This window comes from Ischnura elegans, chromosome 13 (genome assembly GCF_921293095.1).
Source record: "Ischnura elegans chromosome 13, ioIscEleg1.1, whole genome shotgun sequence".
NCBI lineage: Eukaryota > Metazoa > Arthropoda > Insecta > Odonata > Coenagrionidae > Ischnura > Ischnura elegans.
In genome coordinates this window covers 396575-419479 of record NC_060258.1, presented here as the reverse complement: position 1 = coordinate 419479, position 22905 = coordinate 396575, and the positions used below count along the sequence as shown (strand labels likewise).

Below are 22905 nucleotides of genomic sequence, written 5' to 3'. Positions count from 1 at the left end.
TCTTTAAAAAAGATACCATTCTTGTCTATCATTATCATTTCTCACTCGAAGTAATTGTTTTTTAAGAGCTCACTTCAGCAAAGGTTCTTTTTAGAAGTATAATATTCATCTCAAACTTGCATTTCAACAAATACTTTATCAAAAGTCCACTCAGTGTTTTCACTCCAATAAAATCTTCCCAAGAATACGCCATTTATCTCTGTTTCTTAAGTCAACACCTTTTCCAGGATATCTTCCTTCGGTGTGGAAATCGCACACATCCCTCACGTGAACACATGAATCACATGACATCTATGAACGTTGTTATTGCGAGCACTTATAGATAAATAGCAAAAAAACGGAGGATATGAAATGGGTGTAAGATAATCCTTCGCTTACTTTCCTACCGGAGAAGACGCCGTTTAGACGCACCTTGAAGACACTGAGCTAGAAGAAGACTGCCGAATTAGCCTGCCTTTTCATTTGCGAGGTCCAGTTTTGCTGTGAGTACAATTCCAATAATTTTACTTTGTGGTATTTTTATGTTCCGACGTTTCTGATTATTCTAATCCATTAATTAGGAGATAAGAAAAGTTCCCTTGGGTGTAATCCAATATGGCGATCCCTGCGTTTCAAAAAGTTGTTGGCATGGACGAATATTGAAAGATTTGAGTAGGAAGAATTGGATAGAAATAAGTCGTAATTTGTCTTTCCTCGAAATCCAATATCTTTCTCTTTGCAAAAGAAGCTACCTGAAATTCCCTCACGTTTATCACCTAGAATCTTTTCTTGCTTTGCTGCATTTGCCTTCCTAACTCTACTCTTGCCACGAATGCAGTGATACCAACCCTGGAAGGACGGCCACTCTTCCAGTATGATTGCGTTTGATAGAGAGGACTGCTAGCCTCATAGATGAAGCTTAGTTAGGGATTTAAAGGAAGGCGTTGCATCATCCTGAAGACATCAAAGATCAAATGTTAATTCAAGTAAAATTTTACAAATGTATTGATTAGAAATGGCTTTAAAATGGGGAAAACTGTGAATATGCCCACGTAGCAGGGCACAGCAAAGTGCAAAATCTCAACGTATTCACCTACCATCACCAACTATGCATTCCATGCATTTGCATATAATACAATTTTCTCTTGCCCTCTATGCAGACGATATTTATGTGTCCCAATAATTCGCACTAGATGATCAGGGTATATCTGTGCCTCATGAAAAACTTTGTCTTCTCCTAGAGCTGTAGTTTATCCCACGACTTTGTTTCCATAACGTTCCCGGATTTAACTGCAAGAAAACGAATTGAGAATTTATTATTGGTATTTTTCATTCACCTTAGCAACCTTTTAACAGTAAGTATAATAACTTTACACCTCCTTGTTTACATTTCCGTTGATTTGCGGAGCGATATAATTTATTCTGTGGTAAAAAAATATGTACAGAATCTTTAATGATTGGGTTGAAGATTTAAAGCAAAAACCGGTACAAAGTTTTTTTTTGTGCGACAATATGATGATCATTTTTAAAATTATCCGATGGATTATCCGATGGAATGGGATGAATGCGTCTTCTGATGCTCTTAACATTAGTCGCGAGTTGATCATATTGTTCACACTTCACGCGGCGTCGGCCGATAGGAATACTGTTTGTGGGCTGGGCGTGGCCGAAGCTAATGGCGGACATTCAAGGCTGCTTATCTCGAGTAAAAATCAGATATGAGCTCCCTAATAGACCTCAATTAATTTCCAATTAGAATGAACAGAATATTTTATTGCATTTGAGGATTTGGGATCAATAATTTCAAATAATGTGAATATAAAAGAAATAATGTGGATAATAGTATTCTACAGAAAAATTTTCACGAAACTCTCGACGGCTTTTTATTTCTATGTTCACGGTCTTAATTGAAACCTATTTTACTTATATGACGATTTAAAATGACGATAAAATGATGACGATTTAAAATACTGTCAAACCTTGATAAGCCATTTTCGACCAAAGCTGTAAAACGCAATATTATTAAAAAACGCAAAAAATCTTTCAATTTCCTTTTATTCGTATATAATTCACTTTATTTGATTAACTTAAGTTTAAACCGATTTTTAGTGAGATAATAATGACATTTATCTAGTATCTCGATATTTTAGAAAATACTCAAAATGTGTCACTTATCAAGTCACTTGGTACGCAAGAAAAATATGTTTTCCTGAGATTAATTAATCCCCTTTTCAAGTTTCTTATTTGTCCGTATAAACCTCTAAATTTCAGTTATTATATGTTAAAGCTTATAGGTATTTCTTCAATAAGTGAAGCGAAAATCGGATCGCGAACAAAATGTTGCGCTTTCTTTACATTGGCCGAATTAGGTATGTATAGGCAATTATCCAACCCACAATACCTTGCAATGCTGCCTCGTAGGAATATGCCGTTTTTACCGTCAGATATAATCTTATGTCTTTTCATGCCACGTATTTGACAAATATCTTTGTATTTGATTGTGAAGTTTTTTATATGATGTTTATAGTATTATGCCCGGTGAGATGTTGTAATATTTAACCTAAATCCACTATAAAATAGACATTCTTTACGATATGAAAGGAATTAGAGATATCAGAAGAGAAAATATTTGCTTTATTTCACATTTTAAGTGGTACTAATTTTATCATTACAGACTAAATTTTAAAAAATTAATGAATATTGATGAATTACATGAATGCAGTATGGGTGCATAAAAAAACAAAATTTTCACATTCGTATATGGTATGGCTTTTTTACTGACGTTTCGGCACCTACTTCTGGTCTCACTTTTTGAAGTCTCTTGCCGAATTCGTCCTTTAATGCTTCCCGAATCCGCGATGAGTTGCTAGGCCTATCTTTTTCAATGTTTATGGACGTGAATTGCATACGGATTGCATGTATAGAGAAATATGTTTTCCTAATATTAATTAATCCCTTTTTCAAGTTTCTAATTCGCCCATATAAACCTCTAAATTTCTGTTATTTTATGTTACAGCTTATAGGTATTTCGTCAGTAAGTTAAGCGAAAATGGGATCGCGAACAAAATGTTGCGTTTTTGCTACATTGCACAGTGGTCCCAATCGCTAATCTAGCGAGAAAAAGTCATGTTTGCAACTTTTAAAAATAAAGTTGCCGTAGGTGTAGCGATATCCGCAATTAAATGCTTCATCATGATTGTTAACTTTTACAACGTTTATATAAGTTATAACAATGTCATGCAGCTGCAAAGTTAAGCGTTGAAATTGCCTACCCTCGGCCTACACCCAAACGGTGGTTGACTCGCTAGCATTAACACGTACCTGCTAGATAGCAATAACGCAAGGAACGACAATTTCTAACGGGATCTTATAGCCATCGGTATATAGCATCATTTTGAGTGATTTTTCTTCAAATATAATTGTTTTAAAATACTAGATTTCTCTCAGTCTTTAAAACCTCGTTTTTTTATTGACTTCAATTGTTTAAATTGACTTATAAAAAATATATGTCGAGGTAGGATTGCGAAACCTTCAAAGACATGTGGAAACGTCCTTGTAGTTATAGATATTTTCATCACATTTTGCGCTTACTTGCGCTTTTTAACAATAATGCCCTTTTTGTTCCATGAAGTTAACAAACGAGAGCCGTTGAGACGCGGGACTGGGGGGTATTTCCTCGGAGGATATCGGGGTAAATTACGCTAGAGAAGAAATATTTTTAATTTTAACTATTGTAGTTTTGTATGGTACAATTTTTTTTATTAATATTCATGGTATAGCTATTACATGGCTTACAATTATTTACATTTTTATATCAATGGGGAAAATCATGTCGCATTCAGAGCTATTCAAGATACCGGCGGTAAATCGTATTGAATTGTTACAATTGCTGAGGAATAAAATACTATAGATGACTTACTAAATGCGTAGAACATATATTACGATTTGAAAGCTGTAACATAGACACCGCAAAGGATATCAGGAAAATTGTCATGCTATTTAAAAGTAATTTTGATAAAAAGTTGAAATATTGCTCCAGAAAATACGACAGATTTTGTTAGATGCGTACAGTCTCTTTTGAAGGATATATCGAAAGTAGAAGCTTGTTTTGCAAGCCAGATTTCATTGCCAAGCTCTGGGAAAAAGATGCGGCTGCAATTATAAAAGATATAACTGAAAACATGCCAAAGAGAGCCACCAACTATGAGAAGGCTTAATTGTCTTCACCTTTGATTCCAATACCATATTCATCATTAGAGGCTTTGTCCTTTTCCATGGAAAAAACCTACTAAGCAAAAGTGCGTAAACATCAGAAGAGAGGCCAACCAGAGACGGTGCGATATTTATCCCTCATACAAGATGAACTCAAAGTTGCCTTTGTATCCCCCATCACAAGAACTGACCATTACTGATACTTCGGCCGAGGTCAAATTACTGGCTTTAGTTCAGAATAATACTATTTTGGCTTAGAAAGATGTTGTCGCCGCTTTCCTTCGGTCTGGTGATGAATTCAAACTAACGATGATATTTAAGTGGGGTTAAGATGGGAGTAGTAATTATTTCAATGGTTTGGAGCAATTCTTACCTCACTTTCCTGTGGTTTCTCCATAAGTACAAGTGAATTTGAGAAGTATGCTTAAAAACAGAAAAAATAAACATGCGTCATACTATTACCATACCATACATGCGTCATGGTATTATATGCCTTTCACGGTACATGAAATCTAATTCATGAGACAAAAGTGATTGATTGCCCCCATTGCATTCCATTGTATTAGTTCCCATTGGAATTCTTTCCGAAGAGGCCCAAGAAGCAAGCATATTCGGAAATTCAAAGAAAATCACGCGCTAAATACTCAATAAAGGACACAATGAGAGATGTTTTTAACCTACTATTAGTCACATCTGATCCTTATTTTTTCAGTATTAGTTCATTGCAACCTCTCGATGGATGTCAGACAGCTTCTCAGGTAACCAATATTACCTCCGCCTAATGAAATGAGTAATGTTAAAGAGATGGAGGACGTGGCGTCGGTAAATGTCGGAAATGAAGAGAGTTGGGAGAGTAATAATGATGAAGGTGACTAATATTCCGCAGATCACATTCTGTGAAAAACGATTTTATGTGTAAATCCTGTGTTTAGGAGTATATTTTCAACGTAATTAGTTCATTAAATTTAGAAAAGCGCATTACTATAGATTTGTAAATGATTTTCTTCACACTTTTCAAAGTGTAAAGTAACACGAAATTATTTTGTAATAAAAAAATTTTAATTTTTCCCATAAAACCACCTTGAAAAAACCTATGATAGAGTTATTTTGTGTTTTTGTCTATAACTTGGCAATTCTGAATGTTTTCACAACAAAAGCTCTATGTTTTTTGGGAAAAATAATTTTGTCCTGCTAGATTCGCAATTGGGACCACTGTGCATTGGCCGCATAAGGTATCTATAGGCAATTATCCAACCCACAATACTTTATCCTGCTGCCTCGTCGCAGTATGCCGTTTTTACCGTCCGATATAATCCTATGACTTTTTATGCCACGTATTTGAAAAATGTATTTATATTTGATAGTTAAAAATCTTTAATTTTAAGTTGTATTATGTCCGGTGAGATGTTGTATTATATAACCTAAATCCACTATAAAATAGACACCCTTTACGGTTTGAAAGAAATGAGAGGAGAAAATATTTTCTTTATTTCACATTTTAGTTGTTACTAATTTTATCATTGCAGATTGAATTTTAAAAAAATTAATGGCTATTTATGAAGTATATGAAAGCAGTATTGGTTCAATGAAAAAACAAATGTTGTACATTCATATATGGTATGGCTTTTATACTGACGTTTCGGAAACTACTTCTGGTCTCACTTTTTGAAGTCTCTTGCCAAATTCGTCCTTTCATGCTTCCCGAATCCGCGATGAGTTGCTAGGCCTATCTTTTTCAATATTTATGGACGTGAATTGCATACGGATATGTCATCTACTTACTCATTTACTTCACTTTTTAGATACGTCCCTGCTTGATGCGATGTGAAGTCTACCGGTGAAATTTACTCCCTTTGCATTGGATGTACAATTTCCAGGCGTTACTACAAACACTGTCCATTGAATTGATAAACTAGGACCCATTTCCCCTGAGTACCAGTGCGGTAATACACATTTGCATTAACAAGTAGGTCCACAGCTCTGATTTATTGAAAATACTCCCCAATAACATGAGGCTGTGGAATAGTGTTTTCTTTTTTCTGCTGAAACCTTTCCATGTGCCCCACTGGAGCGTTGAACTGGAATTGCTGTCCACAGTGACAACCGAGTTATCATTCCATCAAAAAATACTAAGACCTACAGCTTCATAAAATGATTGTTTTCATGTTCCTCTTTGTCTAATTCCGAGGGTTTTATTATATTCTATCGGGGACTATTAATCTTGAATAAAATTTTTGCATTGTGGAAGTGTTGGAATTTTGGAATCAATTTTGTCATTACTCTGGTTGTTTGTCGGCCTGGCCGTAAGAAAGTCATAACAAGGTTGCTTGATAAGCGCCTTCCTTATTTCTTCCTTTTATCTTAACTCAAGGACTTATAATATACTAGCAGGGATTTTGTTGTGGAAGTCGATGATAACCCTAAATATTAAAAAAACGAATTTTTCTGATAACTATCAGTGACAGAAAAAAACTTTCTCAAATGTGGTCAATAGTTTATTTATATGAGTAATACGTATTTTTAATAAAAACTTTTCTGACATTTAAATTGAAAATAATCCACACCATTAATTTTTGATTTTTGCCGCACATTCCGACTCTAAACAAGTAGGAGAAAACGTTAATGTAAAATAAAAGTCATTCCTCCCCTAAGGAGACAACTCTGCTTTTTGATAATGAGTTTAATGAAAAGTACTAATACCTTTCCTATGGAATTTCAAAAGAGGTCCGCAGTTATAAGTATCTACATATGACGTTTCGTCCTGTCTTTCAAATGTTCCCTAAATGTCAACGTCTATAATTATGTCTTCAACCCATTATCAAAATTGATATGAATGCACAAATTTTGTGTTCAATGGAACTCAAAATGCTTTCATGTATTTCATTAATAGTCAAATATGTTGTATTTCAATCTGATATTGATAAAATAATTCCAATAAAATAATTTTAAATACAGGCCGTTCTGAGATATTATTCGGTTTGACTAATTTATACACAGTAGAATTGTTTCAAGGAGGTAAAAATGTATTTTTGATAAGATTTATTGGATCGAAAGATATATCAATCATGGCACAAGAGAATCTTAAAAGACATCAACTGATTTATTTAACAATATATTCTAAATAATTTCAATTCATGTGTAAAAACACACAAGGACTAATCCGGAATCAAAAGTTGGGGGAGGGGTAAGCAACGTTTGATAAAGTCGTAACATTTAAATATGGAAAAGCTCTACAAAAGTAACATTGGAATCATAACACAAAGAAAAATATAACAGCAATTTCATTAGTGTTTAAAATCATTTGCTTAAAAAAACTTTGTTTATTTACATGTCTTACACAAATATTTTTAGTGAACTTTCGTTTCAATCCAGTCCTAAAACTAATTAAAAGGCTTTTCCTTAAGGGGAGGGCATCCCCCCCTCCTGCCCCTTTTTGGGTACACCCATGATTACATACATAAATGAGTATATAACTATTGATTCCATTCAATCTCCTCCTTCTACCTCTCTATATGTATATCTTTAAGTAAAATAGGACATTCCGAAACATTTGTAAGTGAGGAAATAATGCCGGTCCCTTTAACTATCTTGTATCAAAGTTCAACTGAATGTTGATAGAATAAAAGACACTTGTTGGTGTTTAGACACTGGTTACTAGGGTTTTAGACGTTTTTTCCATATGCCTTTTATCATTTCTCGTCTCATTCATTCCATACATAAGTATGTGTGAGTGATGTTCGAAAGATGGTTTCATAGTATGCAGCTTATTTGGTGCACTATGTGTTCACGTTGAATCTATCTGTTCGTTTCTCTGTCGCTTTAAGAACTTATAAAATTACCTCAAATACCGATAACATTTATGATGTTTATTATGAGGATGTATAGGTTATAAGGAGGCTAAACAGAGTAGAGTGGAAAGAAATAAAGTTAGAAATAAGAAGGGGGTTCTGGATAAATAGTAACGGAGGAAGGTATATTGGTTGCATTCACGAAGATTAAGAAATCAAAGTCCCTTGAAATCAATCAACACGCAGCAACTAAGTTTTAGTGCTCATTCACTTCTCGTAGCGTATTTTGGGCCACTATTTCATTACGAATAATTTATATACATTTCCTTTATTATTCTTTCTCACATCACAGGAAAAAACGCATTTTTATCGTTTGCACAGACTAGTAAACATTCTCTTCCCACGAAAACCAAATATTTGAAGATTGATCAACATCATTACTAAAGAAATATCACCAAAACCAAACCTTCACAGAGTATATTATTCGATTTCTAGTAAATAACGACAACCATAAAAATGTTTTTTTCAATGCGCCACCATCATTACGGAGAATAAAAATAATGAATATGGCAAACTTACGTTCGAACTGCATTTTGAAAATCTTAGGGAACGTTCTCAAAGCAGTTTATAATAAAATATGTATTATCAGTAAGAAAAACTAAAATATTTGTTCAGTAATGCTCAGCATAAAAATGTTCTCTCACAAAAGTCTAAAATCTGCTGAAAGAATTGCTTCTCTGTTAATTCAGTTTAAGCTGATGGACACTGAAGAATATTAAGGCCACATTCAATGAACATACGGCTCATTTTGGATACGAAAGACCAAAAATAAATTGATGTCGTTCTAAGTATATTTAATCAAGTACATAGGAATAGACAATGAACATTTAATGATGAAAACTGACTATTTTATGCATATGAAACCGTTTTCACAACCTCAATAAAACATTCCGTTGCTATTAATCTTTATCAACCCTTATAAGGCATTTTCTTCAGCGGAATGTAATTGATAACGACCAAGCTCAATCGCCTACACGTGTGGTGGTGCATGCCTGCACAAATGGGGCTGCATCCAACAACCTCGTTTTTGCAGGCGAGGACTATAAACCACTTTCAACGAGGCAAATACGAATATCTTCGCCCGGCGCCATATTCAAAAGGTGTGAGTTTCATGCTATTTGCAGAGCAAGACATCGCGAACGCGTTATGTTGAGTACCTATAGATATATAGCGTAGGTAAAACGGGTAAGTGGTGTTAAGAAGAGATAAAGCCTACGTGCATGTGTCAAACCGATCACGATGATTAGAGTCTGCACGTAGACAGCAGATCACTCATATATTCATTATATTTAGCCAGGAACATTATAAAATAACGAGTCAATAGGCGCTTGATGAAATCGGGTTCGAGAGGGGGGTGGAAACATGTTTGTGTCACGCGTGTTCGAGTATTGGGTCCATAAGTTGCTTAAAAAGGGAAAGAAAACACTTACAATATCGTTTTAAAAGATGAAATAGACGGAGGATACGCACTTTCGCTCTTAACAATACTTAACGTCGTCTTAGTAACCACGATGATATAAGCGTTAAGACCGTTTTGAATAGAATATTTACGTAATGAAGAGAAATGTAAAATTTACGGTGGATGCACTTGTGAAATATCGCCGATTTTTCGTATTTTGACCCTTGTCCTAGAATTGTAGCTTTTCTCTTTCTGATTATAAAGATTTGAACCCAACATACTTAAAAAAATATAACAGCTTCTTTTTACTTTCGAACTAAGACCAATTCATTGCACCAATACCCAGCCGATCAAGTTAATTTCGAAGACAGAAATCCAAAAAGCGCGGATCTATTAAATGTTACCACCTTTCAACCGAGATAAGCTCAAACCTCAAAAATCCAGCATTCGCATATTCCTTGAGGTTTATTTATAAAAATTCGACATTTCATACACATCATAACTGTTCATCTATTCTTAAATATATGAGCACGGAATAATGTAAAAGATAGCTATCGCCTGGCCTGTAAATTATTTTCACACACAGCCATAAAATTAGCTATTCTAAAACCTGCTATGAACGCAAAATATAGGCACTCAAAAGTATAACCAAGCACGAAAATTTTGGTTATTAACAATACACATAAAAATAGACATTCTAAAATATATTTTTATTATCACTGTATAGATGGCGCAAACGACGCAAATCAGCGTAACACGGCTTTCATAACAGGTCGCGCAAGATTTTTTCATAATCATTACACATTCACAGCAAATTATCTTCGCCGAATTAACTCAATTTTTGGTTATGGCATTCATTTGTCGTGACGCCTTACGCGAGCTTTATTAGATATCGATTCCCGACTACTTGAATCCCATATAATGTAAAACATTCTTAACCGACGAATTACGTGAGGGTGTAGTCTTCGTGACCCCAAATTTCAGCGTTGGTAAAGAAGTATGCAACAGGCATAACATATAGGCCTCGTATGCTAGAAAACGTAATTAAAAATTTTAATAGCAAACTATCCGTAATTTTGTGTGGGTAAATAACCACGGGAAAAAGCAACCCTGGTATATAATGGTCAGTATTACCGGTTACTATGATTGAAATTATTCCGCACATTAGGCAATAAATAATGCGACTGAAATGATTTGATGAAAGAATGGGTAAGGATGCGCCTTGAATATTGAATTTTTCGTATTTCAATGATGCATAATATAGTATGTAATTTTGGAAAGGAGATATATTATCAAAGAACATGTGTCAAACCGATCAAGAAATTTAGAGTCTTCACGTAGACAGCAGATCACTCAAATGTTCATTAAATTTTGACAGGGGCTGTATAAAATATTATGAATCGTCCATTAGGAATTTGCTACGTTAATAAATATTGTTTCAAATCAAATTCAATGAGCTTTTTTTAAAATTAATGAGAAATACTATTTGTTAAAATAAATACATAAAATATTATTGCATGAAAATTTGTTACGCTGAGCCAGCGATCGTTCCAACTATGAATTCTTCCAATGACCCATTAGATTAGTAAGATGAAATGACGTTATTCAGATGGAAACAATTAAATTTATGCCTCCGCAACTAACATTCTTCAATTAACTGCTCTCTCGTCCGTTTTTTAGACATTAAATTCGACTCGTACTACAAATTGATCTTTTTAAAAAAATACCATTCTTGTCTATCATTATCATTGCTCACTCGAAGTAATTGTTTTTTTAAGAGCTCACGTCAGCATATGTTCTTTTTAGAAGTATAATATTCATCTCAAACTTGCATTTCAACAAATACTTTATCAAAAGTTAACTCAGTGTTTTCACTCCAATAAATCTCCTCAATAATACGCCATATATCTCAGTTTGTTAAGTCAACACCTTATCCAGGAAATCTTCCTTTGCTGTGGAAATCGCACACATCCCTCACGTGAACACATGAATAACGTGCTATCTATGAACGTCGTTATTGCGAGAACTTATAGATAAATAGCAAAAAAAACGGAGGATATGAAATGGGTGTAAGATAATCCTTCGCTTACTTTCCTACCGGAGAAGACGCCGTTTAGACGCACCTTGAAGACACTGAGCTAGAAGAAGACTGCCGAATTAGCCTGCCTTTTCATTTGCGAGGTCCAGTTTTACTGTGAGTACAACTCCAATAACTGTACTTTGTGGTATTTCAATGCTCCGACGTTTCTGTTTATTATTTTGTATTAATTAGGAGATTGGAAAAGTTCCCTTGGGTGTAATCCAAGATGGCGATCCCTGTGTTTCAAAAAGTTGTTTGCATTGACGAATATTGAAAGATTTGAGTAGGATGTATTGGGTTGTAATAAGTCATACATTGTCTTCCCTAGACCCCAATATCTTTCTCTCTGGAGAAGAAGGTACCAGAAATTCCCTCACGTGTGTCACCTTAAATCTATTCTTGCTTTATTGCATTTGCCTTCCTAGCTCTACTCTTGTCACGAATACAGTGATACCAACCCTGGAAAGACAAGGCCTCTCTTCCACAGTGATTGCGTATGATAGAGAGGACTGCTAGCTTCATAGATGAAGCTTAGATAAAAATTTAAAGGAATGCTCTGCATCATTCGCGCACATAAAGATCAAATGTTAATTCAAGTAAATTTTTATAAATGTATTGATTAAAAATGGTTTATAAATGGGGAAAACTATGTATCCGCCCACAAAACAGGGCACAGGAAAGTGCAAAATCGCAACTTTATCTCCTTCCATCACTAACTATATATTTCAAGCATTTACAGGTATACAATTTTCTCTTGCCGTCTATACAGACGATATTTAATAGTCCCAATAATTCGCAACAGATGATCTGGGTATATTTGTGCCTCAATAAATACTTTCTCCTCTCCCAGAGCTGTAGTTTACCCCACGACTTTGTTCCCGTAAAATTCCGGAATTAGCTGCAAGAAAACGAATTTAGTTATTATTATTGGTATTTTTCATTCGCCATAGCAACCTTTTAACAGTAAGTACAAATAACTGTACTCCTCCTTGCATACATTTACGTTGATTTGCGGAGCGATATAATTTACTCTGTGGTAAAAAAATATATACAGAATCTTTAATGATTGGGTTGAAGATTTAAAGCACAAACCGGTATAAAGTTATTTCCTTGTTGCGTAATTATGAGGATCATTTGTAAATTTATCCAATGGGATGAATTCGTCTTCTGATGCTCTTAACGTTAGTCGCGAGTTGATCATATTGTTCACACTTCACGCGGCGTCGGCCGATAAGAATACTGTTCGTGGGCTGGGCGTGGCCGAAGCTAATGGCGGACATTCAAGGCTGCTTATCTGGAGTAAAAATAACATATGAGCTCCGTAATTGACCTCTATTAATTTCCAATTTGAATGAACAGAATATTTTATTCCATTTGATGATTTGGGATCAATAATTTCAAATAATGTGAATATTAAAAAAAATGTGGATAATAAATAGTATTCTCTAGAAAATCTTTTACGAAACTCTCGACGGCTTTTTATTTCACTGTTGCATTAGGGCTTGATTTAAACATATTTTAGTTAAATGACGATTTAAAATGACGATAAAATGATTACGAATAAAAATACAGTCAAACCTTGATATGCCATTTTCGGCCAAAGCTGCGAAAACGCAACATTATTAAAGAATGCAAAAAATGTTTCAGTTTACTTTCATTCATGTAGAAATCGCTTTATTTGATTAAATTAAGTTTGTACCAATTATTAGTGAGATAATAATGACATTTAATAAGTATCTCGATATTTTAGGAAATACTCAAAATGTTTCAATTATCAAGTCACATGGTACGCAAGAAAAATACGTTTTCCTTCGAGTAATTAATCCCTTATTCAAGTTTCTAATTCGCCCATATAAACCTCTAAACTTCAGTTATTATATGTTAAAGCTTAGAGGTGTTTCGTCAATAAGTTAAGCGGAAATCGGATCGCGAACAAAATGTTGCGCTTTCTTTACATTGGCCGAATTAGGTATGTATAGGCAATTATCCAACCCACAATACCTTACATTGCTGCCTCGTAGGATTATGCTGTTATTACCGTCAGATATAATCCTATGCCTTTTCATGCCACGTATTTGACAAAATCTTTATATTCGGTAGTTAAAATTCTTTGATGATATGTTCTATTATGTCCGGTGATATGCTGTATTATCTAACCTAAATCCACGATAAAATAGACATGATTTATGGTTTGAAAGAAATTAGAGATATCAGAAGAGAAAATATTTGCTTTATTTCACATTTTATTGGTACTAATTTTATCATTACACATTGAATTTTAAAAAATAAATGACTATTTATGAAGTTCATGAAAGTAGTATGGGTGCAATGGAAAACTAAATTTTGTACGTAAAATCAGGGACTTTTAATCTTGAATAAAAAATTTGCGTTTTGGAATTGCTGAAAGTTTGGCATCCATTTTGTCATTACTCTGGATGTTTGTCGGCCTGGCCGTAAGAAACCCATAACAAACTTGCTTGATTAGCCCCTTCCTTCTTTCTTCCTTTCATTTAAACTCAATGACTTATGATATGCTACCTGGGATCTTGTTTTGGATGTCGGTGATAACCCTAAATATTAAAAAACAGAACTTTTTGATGCATATCGATTTCGGAAAAAATCTTTGCCTGATGTGGTCATTAGAATATTTATTTGAGCAATACGTATAAAAAAACATCTGTAACATTTAAATTGAAGATTATCCACACAATTCATTTTTGATTTTTTCCGCACATGTTCCGTAAATGTCAACGTCTATAGTTAGGTCTGGAACCCCATTACCAAAATGTATATGAATGTTTTGAATTATATTATATATTATTAATGTATAAGAATGAACACACATTTTGTTGTACATTCAACTCAAAATGCTTTCATGTATTTCATAAATAGTCATTAATTATTGTATTTCAATCTGATATTGATAAAATAAATGCCAATAAAATAATTTTAAATACAGGCTCTTCTGAGATTATATTCGGTTTGGCTTATTTATACACAGTAGAATTGTTCCAAAAAAGTAAAAAATCTATTTTTGATAACATTTATGGGGTCGAAAGATATATCAATAATGGAACAAGAGAATCTTAGAAAACATCAACTGATTTATTTCCCTATATATTATAAATAATTTTAATTTATGTTTAATAATAGACAACGGCGTGCCAAGGATCAAAAGTTGATGGAGGGTTAAGCAACGTTTGTTAAAGTTGTAATATTTAAATATGGAAAAGGTCAATGGAACTAACATTATAAGATAATTATAACAGCGTTTTATTATTTTTTAAAATCGTTTGCTTAAAGAAACTTTGCTTAGTTACATTTCTTGCACAAATATTTTTAGTGAACTATAGGCTTTCGTTTCAATCCAGTCCTAAAACTACTTAAAAGACTTTTGTTTAAGGGGAGGGCATCTCCCCCTCTTGCCCCTGGCAGGCTAAGCCCATGGATTCATATATAAATTACTGTATAACTGTTGATTCCACTCATTCTCCTGCTCCTACTTCTTTATATGTATCTCTTTAAGTAAAATAGGACATTCCGAAACATTTGTAAGTGAGGAAATAATGCCGGTCCTTTTAACTATCTTGTATCAAAGTTCAACTGAATGTTGATAGAAAAAAAGACACATGTTGGTGTTTAGACACTGGATACTAGGGTTTTAGACGTTTTTTCCACATGACTTTTTATCATTTCTCGTTTCATTCATTCCATACATAAGTATGTGTGAGTGATGTTCGAAAGATGGTTTCATAGTATGCAGCTTATTTAGTGCATCATGTGTTCACGTTGAATCTATCTGTTCGTTTCTTCTGCCGCTTTAAGAATTTATGAAATTTCAGCATATACCGATAACATTTATGATGTTTATTATGAGGATGTATAGGTTATAAGGAGGCTAAACAGAGTAGAGTGGAAAGAAATAAAGTTAGAAATAAGAAGGGGGTTCTGGATAAATAGTAACGGAGGAAGGTATATTGGTTGCATTCACGAAGATTAAGAAATCAAAGTCCCTTGAAATCAATCAACACGCAGCAACTAAGTTTTAGTGCTCATTCACTTCTCGTAGCGTATTTTGGGCCACTATTTCACTGAACAATCGTCGCTGATTGGTTAGAGTTCAAATATGACGTTTATGTAGAAGAGAAAATTAGTTAGTGAGAAAAAGTTATAATAGATTTTGTGTGTTACTGATCTCTGAGAACAAATCGGATGCGAAACACTGTCATACCTTAGGTTTTAAACTGAACTAACACTATCAAATTAATCCATTAGAAGTTTATTTTCCCACGAAATACACAACATATTTTTAAAAAACTAACGTGCAATAGTTGATCAGTTATTAAAAATAAAATGACAGACAGATACTTCAGATATGAAATGTCGTAATTACTTCGAATAAAAATGTCGAATTTTCCGCTTACACGGCAAAAGACTTCACATAGTAACAGTGGCTGCACGATAAGAGACATCACGCGATATGAGATAACAGTTTGGCGCAATCGTAAACCCGTCCGTAAGAAGCTATGCACTCGAGTTTGAAATTGGATTTACAATTATCTCAGAGTGGATTATTGACCGTGGGAGCTGGAAAAAAATCATTAAATAACGAATGATTTGAAACGCGTGTGCAACTAAGCTGAAGAAAAAAACTATATTGTCAATCTAACAAGTACCTGCTTTTAACTTTCAGCGTTAATGACAAATTAATATTATTTAAATATATTATACAAATGATACTAAAACACTTCAAATCAAATAGCATTATTGTCATAGGTGTCCTATCCATTTTTAGTTTTTTGTATCAGGTGAGACAAAATTTTTTCTATAATCCTTCAAAAATGGATGGATTAACATTCACTTTCATTTTTCAATTATCTTAGTGTAAGGTTTAATGTATTTTTTTTGTTTCTATTATTTCAAATCCACAAGGGAAATAAAAAACTTATTCAAAACTTTTTTATCAAGACCCTCCTCAAATTTCATAATGGCTTTAAAGATATTAAACATTAGAGGTTTTTATTATAAAAAATTAAATTTGTTATCATCCAGGTCTGCGATATCCGTGAGTTTTTTTAGCACTTCAGCTAATCACCGTATTGCCAGGAATCCAGTTGCTAGGATTTCTCCCTAAGTACAAACAAACCAACAGGCGAATTTGATACAACGAGTCAACAATAAAAATTTCTTACGATTTCCGAAGGAAATCTATATGTACGAAAAACAATAATTCCATTATTATTCTTTCGTACATAACGGGCAAAAACGCATTTTTCATCCTCTTTTGCACAGACTAGTAAATATTCATCCCACTAAAATCAAATACATGAAGATTGATCAACATCATTACTAAAGAAATTTAATCATAACCAAAAGCAAACCTTCACAGAGTATATTATTCGATTTTTAGTAAATAACGACAACCGTAAAAAATTTTTATTTAAAACGCCACCAACATTAAGCAGAATAAATATAATGAATGTAGCAAACTTACGTTCGACCAAAAATTTAAAAATTCTAGGGAATATTCTGAAAGCAGTTTATAATAAGATATGTATTATCAGTAAGAATAACTACAACATTTGTTCAGTAATTCAAAGGATAAATTTGATCCCTCACAAAAGTCTAGTATCTTCAGAATTAGTAGCTCCTTCTGTAATTCAGTTTAAGCCAACCGGACAATGAGAAATATTAAGGCCAGGTTCAAAGATCATATGCCTCATTTTAGATACGTCAGGCCAAATATAAAGTGGTATCGATTTAAGTATATTTAATCAAGTACATAGGAATAGACAATGAACATTTAATGATGAAAACTGACTATTTTATGCATATGAAACCGTTTTCACAACCTCAATAAAACATTCCGTTGCTATTAATCTTTATCAACCCTTATAAGGCATTTTCTTCAGCGGAATGTAATTGATAACGACCAAGCTCAATCGCCTACACGTGTGGTGGTGCATGCCTGCACAAGTGGGGCTGCATCCAACGACCTCGTTTTTGCAGGCGAGGACTTTAACCCACAGCCAAATAGGCAAACACTTATTTCTTCGGCAGGCGCCATATTGAAAAAGTGTGAATCTCATGCTATCTGTTGAGCAAGACATCGTGGACGCGTTATGTCGAGTGCCTATGGATATGTAGTGTAGATAAAACGTACGTAATATATTGGAGTGAAGAGGAAATTACCTTACGTGCGCGTGTCAGGCCGGTGAAGACATTTAAAGAATGCACCTACAAAGCAGGTATCTCATGTATTTACTTAACTTTGCCAGAGACTACCATAAACAACCTGATTCGTCCGTTCTGAAACCGCTGGGATCATAAACATTGACCCAAATTGAAATTGATGAGCGTATTTAATATTAATGAGAAATACACTTTCTTACAATAAAGGAAGAGAATATTACTATCCTATGGAAATATGTTACGCTGAGATGGCCATCTTAGCAAACAATGAATAATTCGCATGACCATCTGTATCACTAGATAAAAAAGGTGAAACAACATTATTGAGTTGGAAAAAATGTAAGCCATACTTCTGAAATTCACATCATTTAATTAGCTGATCTTTCGCTCCTTTCTGAAACTCAGAGATTCGCTTTGTGCCATTAAATTGATCTTTTTCAAAAGATATCGGCAATATTTTTGTCTATCATTATCATTCTTCACTCAAAGTATTCGTTTTCTATAGCTCATATCAGCAATAACTTTCCTTTCCTTTTTAGAAGTCTGACAGTCATCTCAACCATGAATTTCATGAAATACTTTCTCATTTCTGCACTCATTATTATTTGCTCCAATAAAACCTCCCCAATGAATGCGTCAATTACCTGTGAGTCAATAACTCATCCAGGAAATTTTCCTTCGGTGTGGAAATCGTAGACCTTACCCGACCTGAAAGGCATGAATCGCATGCTATCTATGATCGACGTTATTTCGAGTACTTAAAGATAAATAGCAAAGACATCGGAAAATTAGAGATGAGTGTAATATAATCCTACGCTTACTTTCAGACCTGAGAAGACGCTGTTAAGACGCTCTTTGAAGACAGCAAGCTAGAAGACAACTTCTGAATTAGCCTGCCTATTCATTTGCGAGGTCCAATTTTACTGTGAGTACAATTCCTCTCTGTGAACTTTATGATGTTTTAATGTTTCTTCCTTTGTAATTTTATGTGGCAATATTTAAGAGATTAGAACAATTCAATTCGTATAAATGAAAGAAGGCCTTTTCCTGCTTTTTACAAAGTTGTTCGACGAAGATTTAAAGGTTTTTACAAGAAGGAATTGGGTTGTAAGGTATCGTGATCTGTCTTTCCTCGACCTCAATTTATTTCTATGTGGAATAGATGATACGCAAAAATCCTCTTATTTGTCACCTTGAATACTTTCTTGCTTCATTGCATCTTCCTTCCTGGCACAATAGTTCTTGCCCTTGAGTATAGTGCTTCTAACCCTGGATAAACGACCTTTCTCCCAGTGCAATGCGTATGTTAGAGCAAGCTCCAGCATTCATATGCGAAGCTTACCAAGGAACTCTAAGAAATGCCTTGCATCATCCTACACACATAATGGATGAAATGTTAATTCAAGTACAATTTTGACAACTGTATCAATTAAAAATGAATTTAAAAATGGGAAAAACTTTGAATACGCCCACAAAGAAAGAAGATTGAAAGATATTTACGAGATGGAATTGGGCTGTATTGTGTCATGATCTCTCTCTCCTCGACCCCAAATTCTTTCCTTTTGGAAAATAAATTACCGCATAATCCCTCACATTAGTCACCTGAAATCATTTCTTGCTTTATTGCAGTCGACTTCTTGGTAGAATAATTCTTGCCCACGAATGTAGTGCTTCCAACCCTCGATAGATGACCTTTCTTCCAGTAACACTGCGTATTTGCGTATGTTAAAATAGGCTCCCGGCCTCATCTTATAAGCTCAGTAAGGGACCCTGAGGAATTCGTTGCATCAACTTGCAGACGTAATTAATTAAATGTTGATACAAGTTAAATTTTACAATTATATCGATTTGAAATGAATTTTAAAATGGAAAAAAACTATTAATATGCCCGTAAAGCAGAGAAAATGAAAGTTAGCGAGATGATATCGTATTCACTCACTTGCACTAGCTAAAAATTAATTGAACTCGCCGCCTCTAATCTTCATTTGTCGTTTATGCAGGTGTTGTATATACATCCTGATTTCCGCGTCAATTGATCCGGGTATATCTCTGCCTAAGTAAAAACTTTATTCTTCTGTTTCAGCTGTAGCTTATCCCACGACTTTGTTCAAATAACTTTCCTGGAATTAGTTGTAAGGGGACCAATTGGGTATTTATTTTTCTTATTATTCATCCACCATAGTAAAATTCTCAACACTAATTATTATACTCTTCCTCGTACTATTTTCTCGACTTTCATAAGTATGATGCAAATCGTTACGTGGTAAAAAAACATATAGACATTCGCAATTGATTCGGCAGACGATTACGGCCACGAACCGTAACACAGTTATCGCTTTGTTTCGCCATTAGGAATTAACTTTTGTCTGCGAATTTCCCGGAATGAATGCTTGTCCTGATTCTCTTAGCATTAATCACGATGCAATCATGTGAGTCACACGTCATGCGGCGTCAGCCAATAGAAATACGGTTCATGGACTGGGCGTGGCCGAAGCTGACATCAGACATTTAAGGCTGCTTATCTCGAGTAAAAATCGGATATAAGCTGTTAAAATTTACCTCTAATTGGTATTATTCACATCTTTTTTGTTTGAAATATTTAAAACGAATTCATAATTTTGAGTGCTTTCTACTATTGAGTATTTCAGTATAACTTGCAGATGATTTCCGATAAAGATAGCCTTAATATAGATTATGCTTCCTTCTAGTCCCTTTATCTCTCTCTATGAAACCATCGCTTGTAGTATTTCAGCCAATGATAACTCACGGCCTCTAAGAGCGATTGTAATGCCACCCTTGTCTTTTAATTGAATGAAAGTGGTGAATACGGAAATTGACGGAGTAATCTATTGTTTAAGGGGCGGTGGGAATGATAGTGTGATTCATAAAATGATGGCTCAATGAATGATCTTTCCTTTCCTTCCTTGAAAACCTATCACTTTACAATCAATCATTTGGGACTTTCGAATTGATCGTGCGATTCTGGATTTACTAATTGATTTTCCGCATACATCCCTTATTCAATCTGACCTATATTGCCTGAGACGCATGTTGAAGGTGTTACTCAGTGTGGGGTTATGCTACCCTGGAGGAAATTCGCGCAATACGAGGGCGGAATGATATCCAACACACTTGATAGAACTGCACAAAATGGCCGAACTCCCACATCTATTCCATTGACCGAACTGACCGACCTTCCATGAAATGCCCCTATTTTTATTAGTGCTGTTCGATTTAAAATGAGAAATTAATATTTCGTCCCATAAGTAGCTATTTAAATCTTAGGGAGGCGCTGCAATCATCAGAGGTTCAGTTAAGCACCTGTTTGGAAAGTGTAAAGTGTGGGTGTATTACTTTTTTGTTTATAATTAATAGAATCCTGCGAATTACCATTGCAATTATCATTAACTCTGAAAATTGTATTTCACTATGTGGTATATGCGTTTTCACAAATAATTTCTGCCGTTTCCATGCTCCAGTCATCAATTAAAGTAAACAAATATTTGCTGCAAAACTGTTTCAAATTGAGGTAAGGAATACGGACATTGATATCAGAGATGAGAAAATATTGTTAAAGAAAAGAAAAAATGAAGAAATATATATATATATTTATGGTGTGTTAGGACATCAATTTCGGGAGATCAGGACAAGTTTGGTTGACAGGATAAAAAGCAGACGATACGCAATATTAGAAATGAGTGAAGGATAATCCTGTGTTTATTTTCAGGCCAAGGAAGACGCTGTTTAGACGCTCCTTGCAGACAGCAAGCTAGAAGACAACTTCTGAATAAGCCTGCCATTTCATTTTCGAAGTCCAATTTCACTGTGAGTATAATTCCAATTCTAAATAATATATATATTGATATTTTAATGTTCTTGCACATGAGCTAATTTATATGCCATTAATAGGGAAGTACACTAGTGTTTCAAATGCACCAAACACATTTTTTAAATTAGAGTTCAGAATAACATAATGTCGTAAAACCACAGTTTAAATCCTAATAGTGAATACTTGATTCGAGATGACCGTCCGAAATATGGAAAAATTCAAAGGCCGCTAAAACGGGTGTCCATGTTGAATATTGGCCGTGACGTCACAAGGCAGTAGCAGAAGGCAGCTCCTACGCCGTTTAGTTCTACCACTATTATTGCATAGCAAAACTACAGAATTTGAGGGTATCCGTTTTTTGCTGTCATAAAATATCTTCAGAATATATATTTGGCTGCTTCTCATTTGAGTAAATTACTTCATCATTGCGTAATATATTAATATTCATTTACGTGTCATCTTCAAGTTTGGAAAGAGTAGTAAGAATGGCACATTGAATCTTTAATAAATAGGTAATGGTATTTATTTTCGCTGGGTATATTTTGGCACAATGCCGTTTATCATGCCAAAACTTTTTTTGTAAGAACCGAGTCAAACTAATAGACCTATTTAAGACGTTTGCTGCAAGACTTACTCGTTGCGTATGTATTCACGCCAGCCGGAACGTTGCCCTTCACAACTAGAATCATGAGATGTTAGCCTTATTTCCGTGCTGGCTGGTTGTTGCAATGGTTCGTTGTCCAGGATGGGTTCAAGAAAGATAATGTTGGTTGGGAGAAGGAAAATTCCAACGATTTATAAATGGTATACCAAACTTTGATGTATTTATGGTCACTGAATTTTTGAAAAAGGAGGACAGGTCCAACGCTCCATAAAAATGCGAGACGTTTAGGCTAACAAGGGGAGACCTCGTACCTTGCTCCATCTTTTTCAAGTCTTAGTTAGGCTGTAATTGATTAATTTTCATGCGTTACTTTTCATAAGCCATATATATAAATTTAAAATATCCTTCGTTACGTAATGGGTCGGATGGAGTAGTGGTAGCGGGTAGGGCATCCCACCCTAAAGACTAGGGTTCAAGACTACGTCATGGCATTATTTTTGTTGTCTTCATTGTGATCATACGGCGTCAAGTTTATAATTAATTATAATTGCAGCAATCATTGACATAAGACAATTTTTTTATCATCATGATGGCCTTTAGGTATTTTAGCAGTGTCATTACAAACGTAGAGCTACGATGACTACAAGGATTGGTGTGCGCTAAAATGTCAATATTTTCTTTGCTTATACTGACCAACTTCCACATTAAAAATGAAAACCACTCTTGCAAGAGCACATACCATTAAAGCTCGCTCGCGACAAG

General features: G+C 34.4%; 1 long non-coding RNA gene across 2 annotated transcripts; it reads left to right on the top strand.

The window, feature by feature from the left end:
- The first annotated feature begins 243 nt into the window (after window positions 1-243).
- On the top strand, window positions 244-21530 carry LOC124170369. Of its 2 annotated transcripts, none has more exons than XR_006867447.1 (3): window positions 244-482; window positions 18538-18635; window positions 21438-21530. It is a non-coding gene; the product is annotated as an uncharacterized LOC124170369 (long non-coding RNA). The 2 variants fall into 2 exon arrangements; XR_006867446.1 differs by lacking the exon at window positions 244-482 and adding an exon at window positions 11525-11632.
- The last annotated feature ends 1375 nt before the right edge of the window (window positions 21531-22905 follow it).